General features: G+C 44.4%; 1 long non-coding RNA gene across 6 annotated transcripts in view; it reads right to left on the bottom strand.

The window, feature by feature from the left end:
• The window catches only part of LOC132661377 (uncharacterized), a 118,294-nt gene that overhangs the window by 17,414 nt on the left and 84,580 nt on the right, over positions 1-16,300 (bottom strand). For 3 of the 6 annotated variants that reach the window (XR_009602193.2, XR_009602192.3, XR_009602191.2), the window contains 2 exons: positions 777-944; positions 35-254 (listed from right to left, as the gene is read on the bottom strand). This is a non-coding gene — a long non-coding RNA (uncharacterized LOC132661377). Of the gene's footprint in view, positions 1-34; positions 255-776; positions 945-3,572; positions 5,746-7,202; positions 7,276-13,800; positions 13,959-16,300 lie in introns of those variants that run through there. The other 3 variants (XR_009602194.2, XR_009602195.2, XR_009602196.3) reach the window with 3 other exon arrangements.

Here is a 16,300-nt window from a genome sequence, read left to right as displayed (position 1 = left end):
GGTTAAAAATAGAATCCCAGCTGGTCTGACTTACTGGAGGCAAGATATTGGGCCTTTCTCTCTCATGCCAACTTTTTCAGGGGCGGAAGTAGGGTTGCCCACAGGCTTTGCAGCACTCTGAAGGAGATTGTTGATGAAGGCCCATCAGGAGCTGGGCCCTGGGCTCCGGATGACCACCAGATGGCAGTGGGAAGCTGGGTGGGGTCGGGCTCCAAGTCCAGTGTGAGCTGAAGTACCTGTGGCCCAGGGCTAGCCTAGAAGGTAGCACAAAAGCATGGCCTGAATAACACCATTTCGCACACAGTGCTGCCCTTTGGTCTACCAGATACTTACACATCCATCACCTTACCCCCTCCCCCAAGCCCTGTCTAGTTACCAGATATGGAATCTCAGGGACCTCCCATCCATTTTCTGTCTCTTAAAATCTGTCAAACATTTCAGGTCCAAATTTAATATCGCTGCCTCCCAGAAGTCCTTCTTGGTCATCCTCACAAAGCTTGTCTGCTCCTGTAGTACTTACTGCTTTCTCTCTTCTATCATATTGACTTGTGTTCCTGCCTGATTTCCCATACTGGGCTGGGAACAGCATAATGTGGTGAGAAAATGACAGCCTGGGCTAGAAGGCGGGGTGACAGAGGGGGTAGGAAATGTGGAGCTTCTCAGTGCAGCGTGACAGTCATCTTACATATACCAATTCACTTCATTCTCTCCTACACAACATTTCTCTTTGTTTGACAGAAAAGGAAGGTGAAGCTGAGAAAGCTTAATGGACTTACATGAAGTCCTGAGGCAACACTGACCTCAGGTGTCTGCTCCCAAAACCTTTTCTTTTTCCAGGCATGCTGCATTGTCTTTCAAGGCTTAAAGACCTGGGTTCCAGTAGACCTGGCCTGCCTTTTAAAAGTTGATTTTGTGCAAGTTCTTTCAGTGAGTCTCAGTCTCAGCTATAAAACAAAAATAATTACGTTAACTTCTGTGAAATGTGATTTATAATAAGAAATATACGTTGGGTCTTTACCCCCTCTCCAGGCACAGAGTTCCTAAAACCCTTGGAATTTCCTAAGTGATGAGAGCCCAAAAGGTGCTTTTTGACTTGTTGATGAACTGACTTTCCTAAAGCCTCTAGCTCACTTTAAGAACAGAGAGGGAGGCAAACCTTAAGAGACTCTTAACTACAGAGAACAAACTAAGGGTTGCTGGAGGAGGGGGATGGGTTAAATGGGTGATGGGCACTAAGGAGGGCACTTTTCAGGATGAGCCCTGGGTGTCATATGTAAGAGATGAATCACTGGGCTCTACTCCTGAAGCCAAGACTACACTGTATGTTAACTAATTTGAATAAAAATAAAAATAAAGAAAGAACACATTAAGAAATCTGCTGGCTCAAAAGAAGGAAGTGTTATCCTACAGGAACATTCCATCTGTTACTGGAAATATCTAATCTCCTTTGCTGACTGGTTTTATATATCAGTTGTATGGGTTTATACAGCTATTTATTTAGTTTTTAGGTTCATTTATTTTGAGAGAGACAGAGAGAGTGAGTGGGGGGAGGGGCAGAGAGAGAAGGAGACAGAGAATCCATGCTGTCAGCACAGAGCCTGATGCTGGGCTGGTACTCACGAACCGTGAAGCATGACCTGAGCCGAAACCAAGAGTTGGATGCTTAATGGACTGAGCCACCCAGGTGCCCCCAGTTGTATGGGTTTAGTTTAATGTCCACCTTCTATGAATAAATAGACTCATTTCTGTGGGCTGTCAAAAAAAAAAAGGGGGGGGGGGCTGGTTGCCAGAAGAACCAATCACATGATTAGAGTTAGACCTTTCAGCCCTGCCCCTGACCTCCAAGGAGGAGAGGAGGGCTGGAAATTCAGTTCAAGCACCAATGGTCTGAGATTTAATCACACCTGCCTACATAATGAGGCCTCCACAAAACCCAAAAGGACAGGGCTCGGAGAGCTTCTAGGTTGGTGAACATGTGGAGACTGGGGAGAAGTCCCACTTGGAGAAGGCATGGAGGCTCCGTGTCCTTTGCCCACAACTTGCCCTGTGCATCTCTTCCATCTGGCTGTTTCTGAGTTACATTTTTTTATAATAAACTGGTGATTTAGTAAGTAAAATGTCTCTCTTGAGTTCTGTGAATGCTCTAGCAAATTAATCAAATCAAGGAAGGGGTTTTGGAACCTCCAATCTATAGCCAGTTAGTGAGAAGCACAGGTAACTACGAGGACTTCCAACTGGCATCTAAAGTCAGGGGCAGTCTTGTATGACTTAGCCCTTAATCTGTGGGATCTGATGCTATCTCTAGGTACATAATGTCAGGATTGAGTTAAATTGTAGGTCATCCAGCTGGTGTCAGAACATTGCTTGGTGGTGTGGGGGGAAAAAAACACATTGTAATCGATGTCTGAATCGTAATTCACACTGCCATTTTGAGAATTACATAAAGCAATGTTCAAAAGTTCTTATCATTGTATCAGGCACATAGCATAACAAGGGTTAGACTCAAGACTGCTTTAAGACCAGCATGCAGGAATAACAGTAGGAAACAAGGTCCTCTGCAGACAGAGACCACCCCTAACTGAAGGGAGCAGAACTCTGGGTCCAATAGGAAGCTTGGGGCCTGCTAAGAGATGGTATTAGAATGTAATGAAGTCAGAATTTGAATCCATATGTGCCTGACCCCAAAGCCCATGCTCTTTTCACTATGCATCCTGATTCTGATCTCAGTCATTCAGGGCTGGAAAGTTGGGAGCGATTTGGAACCACTCAGGCAGGATTCTTCTCAGGGCTCAAAGTAGAAAAACAAGTAAGTCTATTATTCTGCAGACCTGCATCCCTCGGTGAGCCCCACTTCTAGCATCACCATCCCCGGAGGAAAGCCCCTGAAGATTCACTTCCCCAAACAAGATGGGGACAACTGTCCTGAAAATCTCACCCCCTCAAACCTTCTAAGAAGGAAGGTTTCCTAGCTAAGTCTCAGATATGAGGTCAAATCAGAGAAGGGGAAGCATCAAAGTGAACATGCACAAGAAGGAGCCTAGGCCAAAAGCTGGCCCCTCCTATAGACAACTCAAGCCAGGGTCTTGGATGACTGTACACTCTGGTTAGTCAGGTCTCACTAGTGAGAAGCAAGGATGTTTTGTGGACAGACTTCATTCCTTGGAGTTATTTCTGGCAGAGGACAAGTGAGAGGAGAGGAAAGCAAGCATAAAGGTTGGGGAAGAAAGCAGGAGCCAGCTGGGATCAAATCTTTGTTGCTGGGATATAATGCCTAGAGGGGGGACCTCCTGGAAATGGTGGCCTTCATTGCAGATTCTAGCAATGTTCCTTTGGTTGTTTCTTATTCTCTGAGCCTTATTCAGTATCCCCAAACCTAAGAAGACACTTGGTCAGCAGATTCTTCTTCATCATGCACAAAGATCAGCACCTCCCCCTTGGTAGGGTGAGTCTTCTGGAAACAGAATCTAACCCAGCCATGTAGCCACATTTTGAGGGAAGAAAATGGCTTACTGATTAGGCCCAGTGAAGTACTACTTTGTCTTAATCAAACACTTTTGAGTCCCAGAACCCACCTAGGCATATAAGTAATAAGAGATAAGACATGGAAGGGATCTTGAGAAGTATACATTTGAACGATGAGGCTGGTTTGGGTGATAAGGCTGTCCAATTTCCCAGGGTGAAACAAGTAAGCTGTAAGCAACATGAGAAAGCCAGAAACATAAGATATTCCCAATCAGATACATGATCCCATCTATGTTTCAAGAAACAGGGCTACAACATTGTGTGTGGGCAGGGAGAGGCAGATGCAAAGCCCTCACCTGGAGATGGGCAGGGCCTTCCAGGTGGAACTCAGTTTGGGGGTGGGGGGATCCCTTTCCTCAAACCAGAAGTAACTCCCCAATGCTTCCAAATGCAGCAGTATTAGTCAGCCCTGAAGTAATGAACAGCTCTTCAGGGCATTTGAAGCAGCCCCCAGGCCACCTACATGTGTGGCTCTGTAGTTCAGCCCCGAAAAGGCAAGAGCAAAAGCGATGGGGTCGTTGAAGCAGAGAAGTCTGGCTTTAAGCCTGGAATGTTTAGTTCCTGCAGTCAGAGAGGTGGAGGACCCTGCACACATGTCAGGGACATGCCACACACACAAACTTGGAATGCTGGTACAGGTCAAACCAGAACTAGACAGCAATAGTGGAGATCTGGCCAGAGGAGACCAACAGGAAGCTACAGTATAGGGAGCTAATGGCAGTTTCCTGGTATGAAAACTGGTCTTACTGGAAGGATCTGGTACCCAGTCTACCTCAATGCCACTTACTTACTGACTATGTAACCATTAGTTCTGACTGGTTACTTTCCCTTTCTGAACCTCAGTTTCCCTCATCTGACAGTATCCCTCATCCGGGGATAGTTCATGCCTTATTATGTAGTTGTGAGGGTCACAAGAGATGGAGAAGCTATCTCCCCTGGAAAACGTACAAGCCCAGGAAGATTGTTGGAAGCCCCAACATTAAAACAATTCTAGCACCCACCTCCGTATGTAACCCAAAGTAAAAATAATGCTTAGTCATAACATCATATAATAAAGTCCAACAAACTTCTGCCTTCCCCATGATGAGTACCTCAGAGACTTTCATTTGAAATGTCAAACATTTACTTATAATTGTTTAGTAGTCATATGGGTACAAAACATAGAGAGTCAACTAGTTCTACAACACTAAGGCAAATAGCAGTCCCCAGCCCCCTGTCTTGCTCCTCTCCCATATTCCTTCCCCAGAAGGAATCACTTTCAAATCTTTTATCATTTTTTTTAGTATTTATCCCTGTATTTTTTTTTTTTTTTTTTTTTTTTTTGAGAGAAAGAGAGCAGGAGTGTGAATAAGCATGCAAGCAGGGTAGGAGCAGAGAGAGAGAATCTTAAGCAGGCTCTAGGCCCAGCACGGAGCTCCATGCAGGGCTCGATCCCATGACCATGAGATCATGACCTGAACCAAAATCAAGAGTCAGACACTTAACCGACTGAGCCACCCAAGCGCCCCTATCCCCATATCTTTTCATAACATGCTAACATTATTTCTCGGTTCTTCTGTTTGGCAGTATTATGTATTGACTATCCACCATGGAGTATGAGGAGTTAATTCTCATGTCTACCACCAGCCCACCAGAAACACATACTCCTATACTCCCCTTTCTACCCAATAAAATTGTCACATAACTTTTGTTATCGTGATGACTAGCCTCCAAAGTGATCTACGATGATGCTCACCTCCTTGTATTCATGTCTTTATGTAGTCCTGTCCCACATAAAGTAGGGTTAACTTGTATAACCAACATAATATCAAAACGTTTAATAAAGGCAGGACCCACACCTGCACTTGCATTACTTAGCCCCACTCCCTGCACCATAATCCCAGCCCTGTTGGGTCCTATCTTTATTTCACCTTCTGATGTTTTTTTTTTTTTCCATCATGGATTTTTTTTGCATTAATTTGTATTTTCCTCAATATGACATTTAAAAATTCCTTATCTTAATTGCTAAATTTTCTGGTACCTCTTTAAATTTTGCACCTAAGGCACCTCACTTACTTTACCTTAGTCCCAGCCATAACATAGTCTAATTGCTTCTTGAGAAAGGATGCATGGAAGGTAAATTTTTGAAAACTTGTCTATATATCCCTAATTCTAGCCTCACAGTGGTTTCATAATTTAACCAGGTATATAATTATAGGTTGGGATTTTTTTTTTTTTAACCAATATTTTTTTTTTTTTTAATTTTTTTTTTCAACGTTTTTTATTTATTTTTGGGACAGAGAGAGACAGAGCATGAACGGGGGAGGGGCAGAGAGAGAGGGAGACACAGAATCGGAAACAGGCTCCAGGCTCCGAGCCATCAGCCCAGAGCCTGACGCGGGGCTCGAACTCACGGACCGCGAGATCGTGACCTGGCTGAAGTCGGACGCTTAACCGACTGCGCCACCCAGGCGCCCCTTTTAACCAATATTTTGAAGGTGGTGTTCTATGAAGTTCAAAGTTCAGCTTTGCACAGTGGCTGTCAATTTTGGAATTTTGTTGGCTATACATGTCAGTCCTATTCACAGTAGGACAGGATTTAATTTAAAAGTGGAGGACTAACAGCTGATGGGCAGTTTTGAGCAGTGGATGGAGCTTGTCAACTTGGAGCTTTATTGTAGAGTGACCTGGTTGGGCTGTTGGAGAACTCCAGATGCTGGGATCTTTAAGTCTTTCCTCTTAGGCTGGTCAGATCACCTAGAGAAAACTTTTCCTATTTTATGAACAGAAAATAAAGTCCTGGGTCCCATCACCTGGGGAGCCAGTGGAGGAAGACTGCAGGGTGGAGTGGGGTGGCTACCAGGCCTTTAATGTGCTCATGTGTACTTAAGTGTCCAGTATTTGTGGTCTCCCTGGCTTCAACTATGCCTGAAAGACCTTCAGTTTTATCTTCTCCAGACAGATCTCCTGCTTCTGCTTAGTTAGAAGAGCAGTACCTTCTTCTCAACAGCTTTCAATCAATCTTCTTTTATTTTCCCTCTACCCCATTTCCAGAGATACCTTGAACATCAAATCCTAAGCCTTTTGAGGGATCTATCATTTAGTTGTGGAGTTCTTGGCTTACCCTGTACAGTTATAGGCTCTATTAAATCATTAGACACCTGTCCATCTATTTTTTAGTTCCCAAAATGTTGTCATCTCTCTTTTTCTCACCATCTCTGAGGATTTATGACTTTAAAAATCCCTTGAAAAAAAATAAATAACTAAAATAAAAATCCCTTTAAAGTCAGTTCGGGGATCAGGGCAATGCTCAGCATGGCACCAGAGGGTAACAGAGCATAGGATATGGGGATGCATTCTACATCTTGGCCTAGGAGGATGAGGAAATCCTATTTCCTAGCTTCCTCTCAGTTTCACTCATATTGCAAATAATGCATTAGTTGAAAAAATCCGTTTACTGTGGTTTTGGTGGGGTTTAAAAGGGGAGCAAAATTGTATGCCTATATTCAAAGTGTAATCTTTATTGGGAGGTACCCTAGGCCTCTTTTCTATGGAAGTGTCCAACTTGGATGGTCAGCTTCTGGAGGTAAATTTTGGTCTCCAAAGAAGCAAACACTGCTGGTGCTTACAAAGGTACAATTTCATTATCAGCATAGTGTTTTCCTCAAATATTAACTTTAATTGTAACAGTTATAATTTACCAGTTAGTAAAGCAATTATAAAATAAGTTATTTCATCCAGACGGCTCCCATGGATGGGTACTGGGTCCTGCTGTAACTGTATTACCTCTGTACTGTATTACAGAGTTGGGTCCTCGGAAGGGCAAGGCCTGAAGGAGAGACCGCCCCAAGCCAGTTCAGGAGGAGCCGCAGAGTTACGAAGCGTCCTCAGGGGAGGTGGTTCTGTGCCAGGCTCTGCCATACATCTTCGGGTTCCTGCTGGTACGGTCACCTCTCTTAGGGCAGCCCCAGGGATAAAGCATCCGCGCCTTTTTCGGCTGCGGTCGCCCCGCCCGAACCTCGCCCCGCCCCCTGGGCTCGCGCCCACCGGCGCGCGAGAGCTTTCAACTTACAACGCCCGGTGGGGAGAACCCGAACCGCGCGCGGGAAACGGCTGAAGCCGGGAACGGTTGAAATGAGAGGGAGAGAAGCTGAAGCACGGAGCGGTCGCTGGCTGAAATAGGCTTTTGGGAGACAGGGAAGCGGCAGAGAGGGGAGGAGGGTGAGCGCAAGGGAGGCTCTGTAGGAATGGGAAGCCCAGGAGGGGAAACGGAGAGGAAGGAGGGGCGGTTTGATTGGGTGATCCATAGGAAAGGCGGATCGATGGGCCTGGAGCAGAGGAAAGCCAGAGAATGGGAAGTTCTCCTGAGGGGGTAAAAGAGGATTTTGGAGGAGAGCCTCTGTGCTCACTCCAGCAGGGAGGGTCGATCACCGGGGACAGGAAAACAAGTGTTCCAGTGGAGTCCAGAAGTAGCTGCCTGGGTAAGCCTTAATTCTAATATGTTTTGATGACTGGCAGACCTCACTCAGCAGGACTTGGAAGACACTGCTGAAACTATTACAGAGTTAGGTTGTAATTGTTTTGAGCTGGCAAAGTGCAGATAACTGTAATAATCCTACCTCCCAATCACATAATGTGTAATTAACCCTTTCAAAGTGCTTTCCCATCTTCTAATCCAGTCCCTGCGACAGCCTTGGTAAGATCATGAGATGGTTACCTTGCCCTCTTTTTACAGGCAAACAAGTTAAACTCAGGTGAAATGATTTGCCCAGAGTCATAGATCAAGTAAATGACTGAGTAGAAACAATAGGTTGGTTGAGATTTTAGTGAAGCCGGTATCAGGCAGTCTGAAATAAAGATAATTATAGCAGGAGGCGACTCTGCGACAAGAGGTAACACAGAGGTGATGACTTGATGAGCCCACAAAATAAAGTCTCCAGACTCAAAAAAATCATTACCTTCTCATTGATAAAGCCCAGGAGGCAGATACCCCTACCCTGGGCCTGAGGTCTCCAGGTCCCTCTATAGCATCTCTGAGACCCCTCTATCAGGCATCAGTTTAGAAATTGGGAGGCTTACTCTGTCTGGGCCGCCATAATAGAATACCATAGACTGGGTGGCTTATAAACAACAGAAATTTCTTACAGTTCTGGAGGCTGGGAAGTCCAAGACCAAGGTGCTAGCAGGTTCCATGTCTGGTGAGAGATTGCTTCCTCGATGGCTATCTTTTTCTATAACACCACATGGTGGAAACGGCAAGGGAGCTTCCTTTTGGCTTCTTTTCTAAGGGTACTAATCCTATTCATGAGGGCTCTGCCCAAAGGACCTAATAACCCCCAAAGACCCCACTTCCTAATACCATCACTTTGGGGGGTTAATTTCAGCATATGAATTTTGGGTGGACACAAACATTCTGACCATAGCAGAGCTATAAAGGACTCACTGGTTAGTGGTATCAAATATGCACAAGCAAAACGGCCATTCCTTTGTTTTCAGGGGTGAGGCAGTGCTACAGCCTTCTATCTGTGTCTTAAACTGGCTTGCCTGCCCTCCCTATTGTTCTACAATGTGCTTGACCATTCTTCTGATTGGTACGCAGGATCTGTATAACTTAGGTGTTCCTTTAATCTTTTGATGATGAACACAAGAGAGGATTCAGGGACTTTGGGATGGTGGGTAGGAGCCAGGTACAGGAAGGTCTAGAGAAAGCTTTCCAGGCGGATGGAATAGAGGATGGAGTCTATAGGGCAGGAATGACCTTGGTGAGTTGAGGAAACAGAGGCCCCAAAAGGCTGGAGCACAATAACTAGGGCAGAAAGTGGCATAAAATGAAGTCAGGGAATACAGCTGGGATCAAACTACAGTTGGGGGGAAGACAGCTTGGAGTCTAGGGTATTAAATCTGAGCTAGGGTGGGCTCCTGGAAGAGATAGGAATGTCCCTGTCAAAGCCCCAGCTGAATACTGCAGAACAGCAGAGGTGGTGAAACAAGAAAACCCAGGCCAACCTGGCTGAAACCATCTAAATGAAGATGATGTCGGGTGAACAGAAGGAAACATAAAGACCACTAGAGTGCAACACAAGAGTGTCAGTGACCTGAAGAACCTTATTAAGAACACACCAACCTCTCAAACCTAGACAAAGAAGGGTGTCTGAGAGGATATTTAAACCACAAACCCAATTCAAAGCTGCAGACTGTTTTAAGAGACTTCTCTCAGGAGGACTCTGGGGGGCATCCACCTCTGAGGCTGCAGATGCACTTCCCCACTGTTATCTATAGAAAAATGGAAAATCTTTTACATTGTCAATGGAGTACATGGAAGTTTACTATTCACTAGCTCAGGGATTGTCCTCTAAAAATTTGTAGCTTGACTACATAGAGTTTTAACTGATTGTCTGATGGTAGGTAGGGTTGCAATGGAGCATAATGAACTGAAGGGTAAAAAAAAATGCTGGAATATACCATCACCTAGTAGAATCCAGAGTCCTAACGAGCTTCTATATAATTCTAGTCTTAACTGTTACACTTGAGAGAAAATGATATAAACCCCGTACATGTTTTTAAATGTTTGTTACCCCTTCTGTCCAAGGTTTCTGTACTGTTGCTACCTTATACCAAGTCACTATCATCTCTCACCTGGATTATTAAAGTAACTAACTACTTAATCTTTCTGCTTCAATGCTTGCATCCTTACAGGCCTTCCTCAAACAGCAGTCTGAGTGTGGATCTTCTAAACACTAAATCAGGACTTCTTTTTCCCAATAATGGTGGGCTATGTTATTTGGATCGACCCTATAGCTGAAAACAACCTGAAACAGGAAAACTGAACAAAATATAAGAAGTATTTTTTTAAGATCAATGAAGAGATGACAAAACAATAAGGAATTGTCATGCCAAAAAGTGAAGGGAAGACTTAAGAATGGGTAAGAAGGCATGGGAGCCACTTTTGCCCTGAAGGCACTCTCATATTCCCCAAATTAGACCACTTTGACAGCATCATGAGTCCCAGGGTACGAAAATCAGAGGCACAGACTGGCCAAGTAGGGAGTCTATTAATAGACTGTGGTGAGCAGGCTCTACGGTATCTCCCACCCCACTCCCAAGTGTAAGGGGAGGGACTTCCAACTTTAATCTTACCAAGAGAATATGGCAAAGTGATAGAATGTCATTCCCATGACTGTTATGTTATAAAAGTGTCAGTCTTGTTAGTTACTTGGTCTTGTTAGTAGACACGTGGCAGAGAATTTAGGGCAGCCTCTAGCAAGAATGCCACAGATTAAGAAAACCCACTGAATCCCAACAAATACAAAGGGAATCAACACCTAGAGTCATCATAATCAAACTAGAATACCAAAGAAAAAAAGAAAAGCTTAAAAGCTGCTAGAGAAAAGGATAAATTATGTTTAAGAAACATGCTTAGTACATGGGAGACACCTATTATATATTTGTTAAATGAATAATCACACATTACTTGGAAGCTCTTATGCTTTACTAACTCTGTGACTTATGTCACTTGACCGCTTTGAAACTCAGTCTCCTGATCTTCAAAATGTAGATAATAAAACCTACTTTATAAGGATGATTATGAGAATTATATTCCTGGTGTAATTAGGTGCTTCTGTTCTGCACAGGCTCTCTCCCAAATTTGTGTTTCTGGTCTATTCTATGCAAATTTATTCTCTAGGTCTCCAGTTCCAAACATCTATCTTGAAATACTTCTATATCTAAAACATATTTCCTTCCTTCCCTTTTGAAGGGCTGGAGGCTTCAGAAAAACAACTCCTATTGCAATAACATCTGTTCAGCTGGGTGGGGGGGGGGGGGAAGGTGAGTGAACAAACATTTAGCTTAGGATGTGCCTGATAATTCCCCTACCTAAATAATACTCAGTAGAATTTTCCCAAACTCTGTCATGATAAGGGTTCCCTGAGGCAGTTGTTAGTAATACAGTTTTGGGGTCTGTTCCTGTGAACAGCAGGACTCCTTAGGTTTAGGGTAGAACCGGGAATCTGACTTTTTAACAAGCACCCAGGTGATTCTCACCTTCGTAGAAGAGTAGGACTATAGCTAGGAGGTGAGGCTTAAATAACTGGCCAAGCTACTGATTAATCTGAGTGAATAAATATTTCCTGCTGTAGGAAAGGGGAGAATAAAGTACAAATAAGAGGCTGGACCTGTGAAGGTATGGATGTAACATGGCTCATGTCTGGACAGGCTCACTAACTTAGAGACATAAATGTGCATAAAATATTTTAAGGCAAGAGGCTAGGCTACCATCGGATGGCCAATAGCATACAAAATAGGAGTTCTGATGGTCGGGGACCTGGGAAAGCTTTGTAAAGGAAGTACACTCTAAACTAGACTACTGTCTAGACTTCCAGAATTTTTTCAGGTGAATTATAAATAGGAAATGGAATTCTAGGAAAGAAAAATAGTTTTAAGCAAAGGAATAAAGGTATAAAATGCCCAAGTTGGTTCTAGTGAAAGCAAGAAAACGGAGCTGTTCCTTTCCTAAGTACAGGGGAAATGCCTGGACAGGAAGGTGAAAAAGGGCCAGGTGGAAATGAACGAACAATTTGAAAACATAGTGCAGAAGATCTTACAAGGTTAGGGTTGAGAGGATGGGTGGGCAGAGGGAGCAGAAACCTGAAAACCCTACCATGAGACTAGGAGCCTCTGAGTCAGAGAAAACCCAAGATGAGGACCTCTGCCTCAGGACCCTGATCCTCACACCTTGAGAGAGGGCTTTCTGACCCCATAACTGACTGGCAAATCCCGAAACTTAAGCCCCCAAATGCCGAAACTCACTAATCTACCCGAGTAGTGAGTAGAGACCCTGTGATCCCCTCCTGGGATTTTAAATACGTCCCTGCCTACTCCAGTCCCTCCCCACCTACCCTGCACCTTTCATGTGTTCAAAAGTCCTGGAATACTTTTTGTCAACAGCAATTTCCTCTGCCCAGAATGTTTTTCCCTACTTTATTTGACTAACTTATTCATTTGTCAGGTCTCTGTTTATATACTTCTCATTCAGAGAAGCCTTTCCTACTCACTTGGTCTAAATGGTCCTCCACTCCTCTGTAGATGCCCTTTGAATTTTTCTTCATAGCTCACACAAATACTTAAGATGACATTCTTATTTGTGTTTGTGGCTCTCTTCGGTCACACAGTAAGCTCTGTGGCTGTGTCTGCTTCCCTCCCCATTCTCTGCTCAGTACCTAGCCCAGGGCAATTTCTCACCATATTTATTTTAAAGAGACAGGGAAAGGGACTCTAAGCTTCTCCAAGATCCTCTGAATTCTCAAGACCCTAATGCCTTTCCTGCCTCCTTTTCCAGAGCTTGTGCCTGGGTTCGAATCCTGATGTCAGTATTTACCGACTGGGACACACTGGACAAGTGGTCTACACTGCTTAAATCTCAGTTTCCTTTTCCTGTCAAATTGAGAGGACAGTTCCTACCTCACAGGGTTGTGAGGAGGATTTATAAGAGCATCTAACAGTAAAACATCTAACAGTATCTAGAAAATAGTGGCTGATAAAAGTTAGCTGCCATTATTACTGTTGCTAATAACGAATCACCTCTAAGATTCAAGCCATTGGGCTTTTTTCCACAAGAAAGTTCTCCTTTTATTAATATACCTAAAGAGGTCTTATAAATTGATAAGGAAATGCAAAAAAAAAAAGTGGATTCCAGAATTGTAAAATCACAGAAAAAAATGTTGAACATTTTAAATATATATATTATCAGAGTAGAGAGGAGGAGAGAAAGGGGCACAGTCTGAGTCTCAGGTACTCCCACATCTTAAAGTTCTTCCCTCTAGGGGCGCCTGGGTGGCTCAGTCGGTTAAGCGGCCGACTTCGGCTCAGGTCATGATCTCGCGGTCCGTGAGTTCGAGCCCCGCGTCGGGCTCTGTGCTGACAGCTCAGAGCCTGGAGCGTGTTTCGGATTCTGTGTCTCCCTCTCTTTGACTCTCCCCCATTCATGCTCTGTCTCTCTCTGTCTCAAAAATAAATAAACGTTAAAAAAAAAAAAAAAAGTTCTTCCCTCTAGTGTTGGGGAAGAAGGAAAAGCAAACAGGCAAGTGCTGCCTTCCTTGATGGGGTGATGCTTTTGTGTTCCCTTCTCTGCAGGAGGTTTCTGCTTCTCTGGCTGAAGCAGCTTGCCACGATGCCCTCTGAGTGCTGGCTCTTACAGAGCACACGTGTGGTTCTTGAGAGGTCACATATTTCTCTACCTCTTATGCCCATTAAACCACTCCCCCTTTCCCCCGCCACAAGAAATTCATGTCTGGGACTCACCAGTGATGTCTCATGCATGCAATCCATGAATTCCTGTGTGGCGTTTGCCATTGTTCATCCATTCCACGCCTTGGAGTACTCCACTCTCCTTGAACACTGCTGTCACTGCTGCTAGGGTTTCACTAGCCAGGAGCCATGACATTTTCCTCCAAATGTAGGGGACACCCTACTCCTGACTCCACGCCACACAGATCCAAGATAAATGGGGTGGTACTGTTCTCCTGCGGGGATTCTGCAACAGCCTCCTCCAAGAAGATTTAGCTGCTAAAGAATCTAAAAGTACTCCCCCGGAAGTGGCCTCGGAGCATGACCAGGGGTGAGTATTGGCCTTCCGATCCTCCATGTCATTCCATTTTTCCCTCTTGTCTGTCTTCAACTTATTCCCTTCAGTAAGAGTCAGCATCCCCTGGAAAGTTGTTAGAAATGAAGACTCTCAGGCCCATCCCCAGACCTTCTAAATCAGAACCTGCATGTTAACAAAACCCCCAGGTAATTACTCTACACACTCAAGTTTGAGAAATACTGAAACATAGGATTCAATTTTTGAATTCTTCCTCTCTAGTTATTCAGATCCAAGTTCATTTTTAGCCCAAGTTGCTGAATTTCCCCCCTTTTTGCATATGCTGGTTATTGTACAGGAATTCCTTGGCTGCTTGAGCCCATGCAGTCTCTGCTATGGTAGTCCTGCAGGGATTCCACGTAAGCAGCCTGACATCTGCTCTTTACAGGTACCCTAGTGATTTAAAAAATCACCCATCCCAGTATGATAGGTTATCATATACAGGTAAACGGTAGATTTTGAAGGAATGTTGAAATCATCGGCACCTGTAACTCTGTAAGCCCCTCTTCATCACATATGTTTTAAGATACTTGGAGATATTATGGAGGGAAAAATGATGGTAATGCGCCTATTGCATTAGTAAATGCACCCATTCACTGTGGTTAGAAATAAATAGCATAGCTTACACTGAAATTGTGTACGCACATGGTCCTTGAAGCTAATTTTTTCCTCAACCTATAACTTGTATCAGAGATTGGTTTGAGGACATTACTGCTCTCAGCAGAGAGACTGACAGGGGCTCTAGCTGTAGCTGGTCTGCCTGCCACTCCCAAGGTGCAGTGTTTCTGGAATTCACCCAAAGGTTCCTTGGCATGCCTCCTAGGATATAAGTCTCAGAAAATACAAGGAACTGCCTTGTGAGTGACTTTTTAGAATTTGTTGCATCTTTGGTATGGTTTGATTTCTCCATGGTTTTGACCAGTTGGATGAGCCAGCATTGTTGTTGTTGTTGGGTTTTTTCCTCCTCTGGTAAAGCTAGCTCTAGAACTTCCTGTCTGAGGAATCTCATGGAATATTCAAAATAAGAAGACCCCCCAAAGAGATGTGAAACCATGCTATTATTTTCCTGTTTGGCTCCTGTGTCCTTTGTGGTTGACAAGTTTCTTAAAGCCTGCAGGGTGTTTTTCCAGCTTGGATATGCTTGGATGAAAATTTCTGAAGTCCTGCAGAACCTTTTTAGGGCAATAGTGGTTGGCTTATTAGAGGTTGGGAAAGAGGCTGTCTGTCCTCTTTGGAGCAAACTTGTATAGCCATTATGTTAAAAAAAAAAAAAAAAAGGTAGCCTTGATAGGGTGTGATCATAAAAAAGCTTCACTTTCATTCCTGCTCTCTCTGCTCAGAAGCTGGTTTCTCAGGTAGGTCCCTGTAGTTTTTCCAGACACCCTTAGAAAAAAAAGTCACTTTTAGTCATAAAATAGTCTCATTTCAGTCACTGAAATGTCCAGTCCCATGTAATAGTTAAAACTCTGAACTTCATTTGAGGCAAATATTTCCCCTTCCTCTACTTCCCCAGCCAGGCTGATTCAGGCTGGAAACCTGACATGAGGGAGAGGGAAGTAGGGGCCAGAGGAGCAGAGTGGTACAGCTGGCTTGTTTGCTTTCCCACCTAATGCTTCTGCTGCCCCTCCACTCCCTCTAGGGTGTGGGTCCTACAGGACTTGGGGTGGAGGTAAAAGGAGGAAAGAATAAGAGGAAGAAGGGCCTTTAGGGGAACTGAAGTGCTTGGTGGTGGTGTTCCAGGACCTCGGTGGGTGTTCAATACAGACTCCTTTACTCAGAACTTAAGTTCCAGGGACAACACTGGATGACAACGCCGCCTTCTGCTCGCCACTTGCTCTGCTGGCTTCTGCATTTGATTCCAGCCCCTGTTGCTTAGCAGCCTCTGGTGGGAAGCCCACCTGGGCAGGGGCTCCTTGAAAAAACCCTCATGCTTATATTCTCCCTTCCCCCAGGCGACCCACGGGGTGCAAGCTCTTTTCTGTTCTGCGTTTAATGGTGTACACACTCCTCATCCCGGACTCTAGCCACGGCCTTTTGCTTTTAATTTTCTCTGGCATGGGTCCCATACCAGTCGCTTTGGCCCTCTCAATTCTAAGGAACACTGTTTTCCAACTAATCTTTGAAAGCCCTTTCTCCGGAGACTTGAGATGAGGAAAGGCT

This window comes from Panthera onca, chromosome D1 (assembly GCF_046562875.1).
Source record: "Panthera onca isolate mPanOnc1 chromosome D1, mPanOnc1 haplotype 2, whole genome shotgun sequence".
Lineage (NCBI taxonomy): Eukaryota > Metazoa > Chordata > Mammalia > Carnivora > Felidae > Panthera > Panthera onca.
Note: the sequence above shows the minus strand (reverse complement) of the source record. Positions and strands in the feature narration are given on the sequence as shown.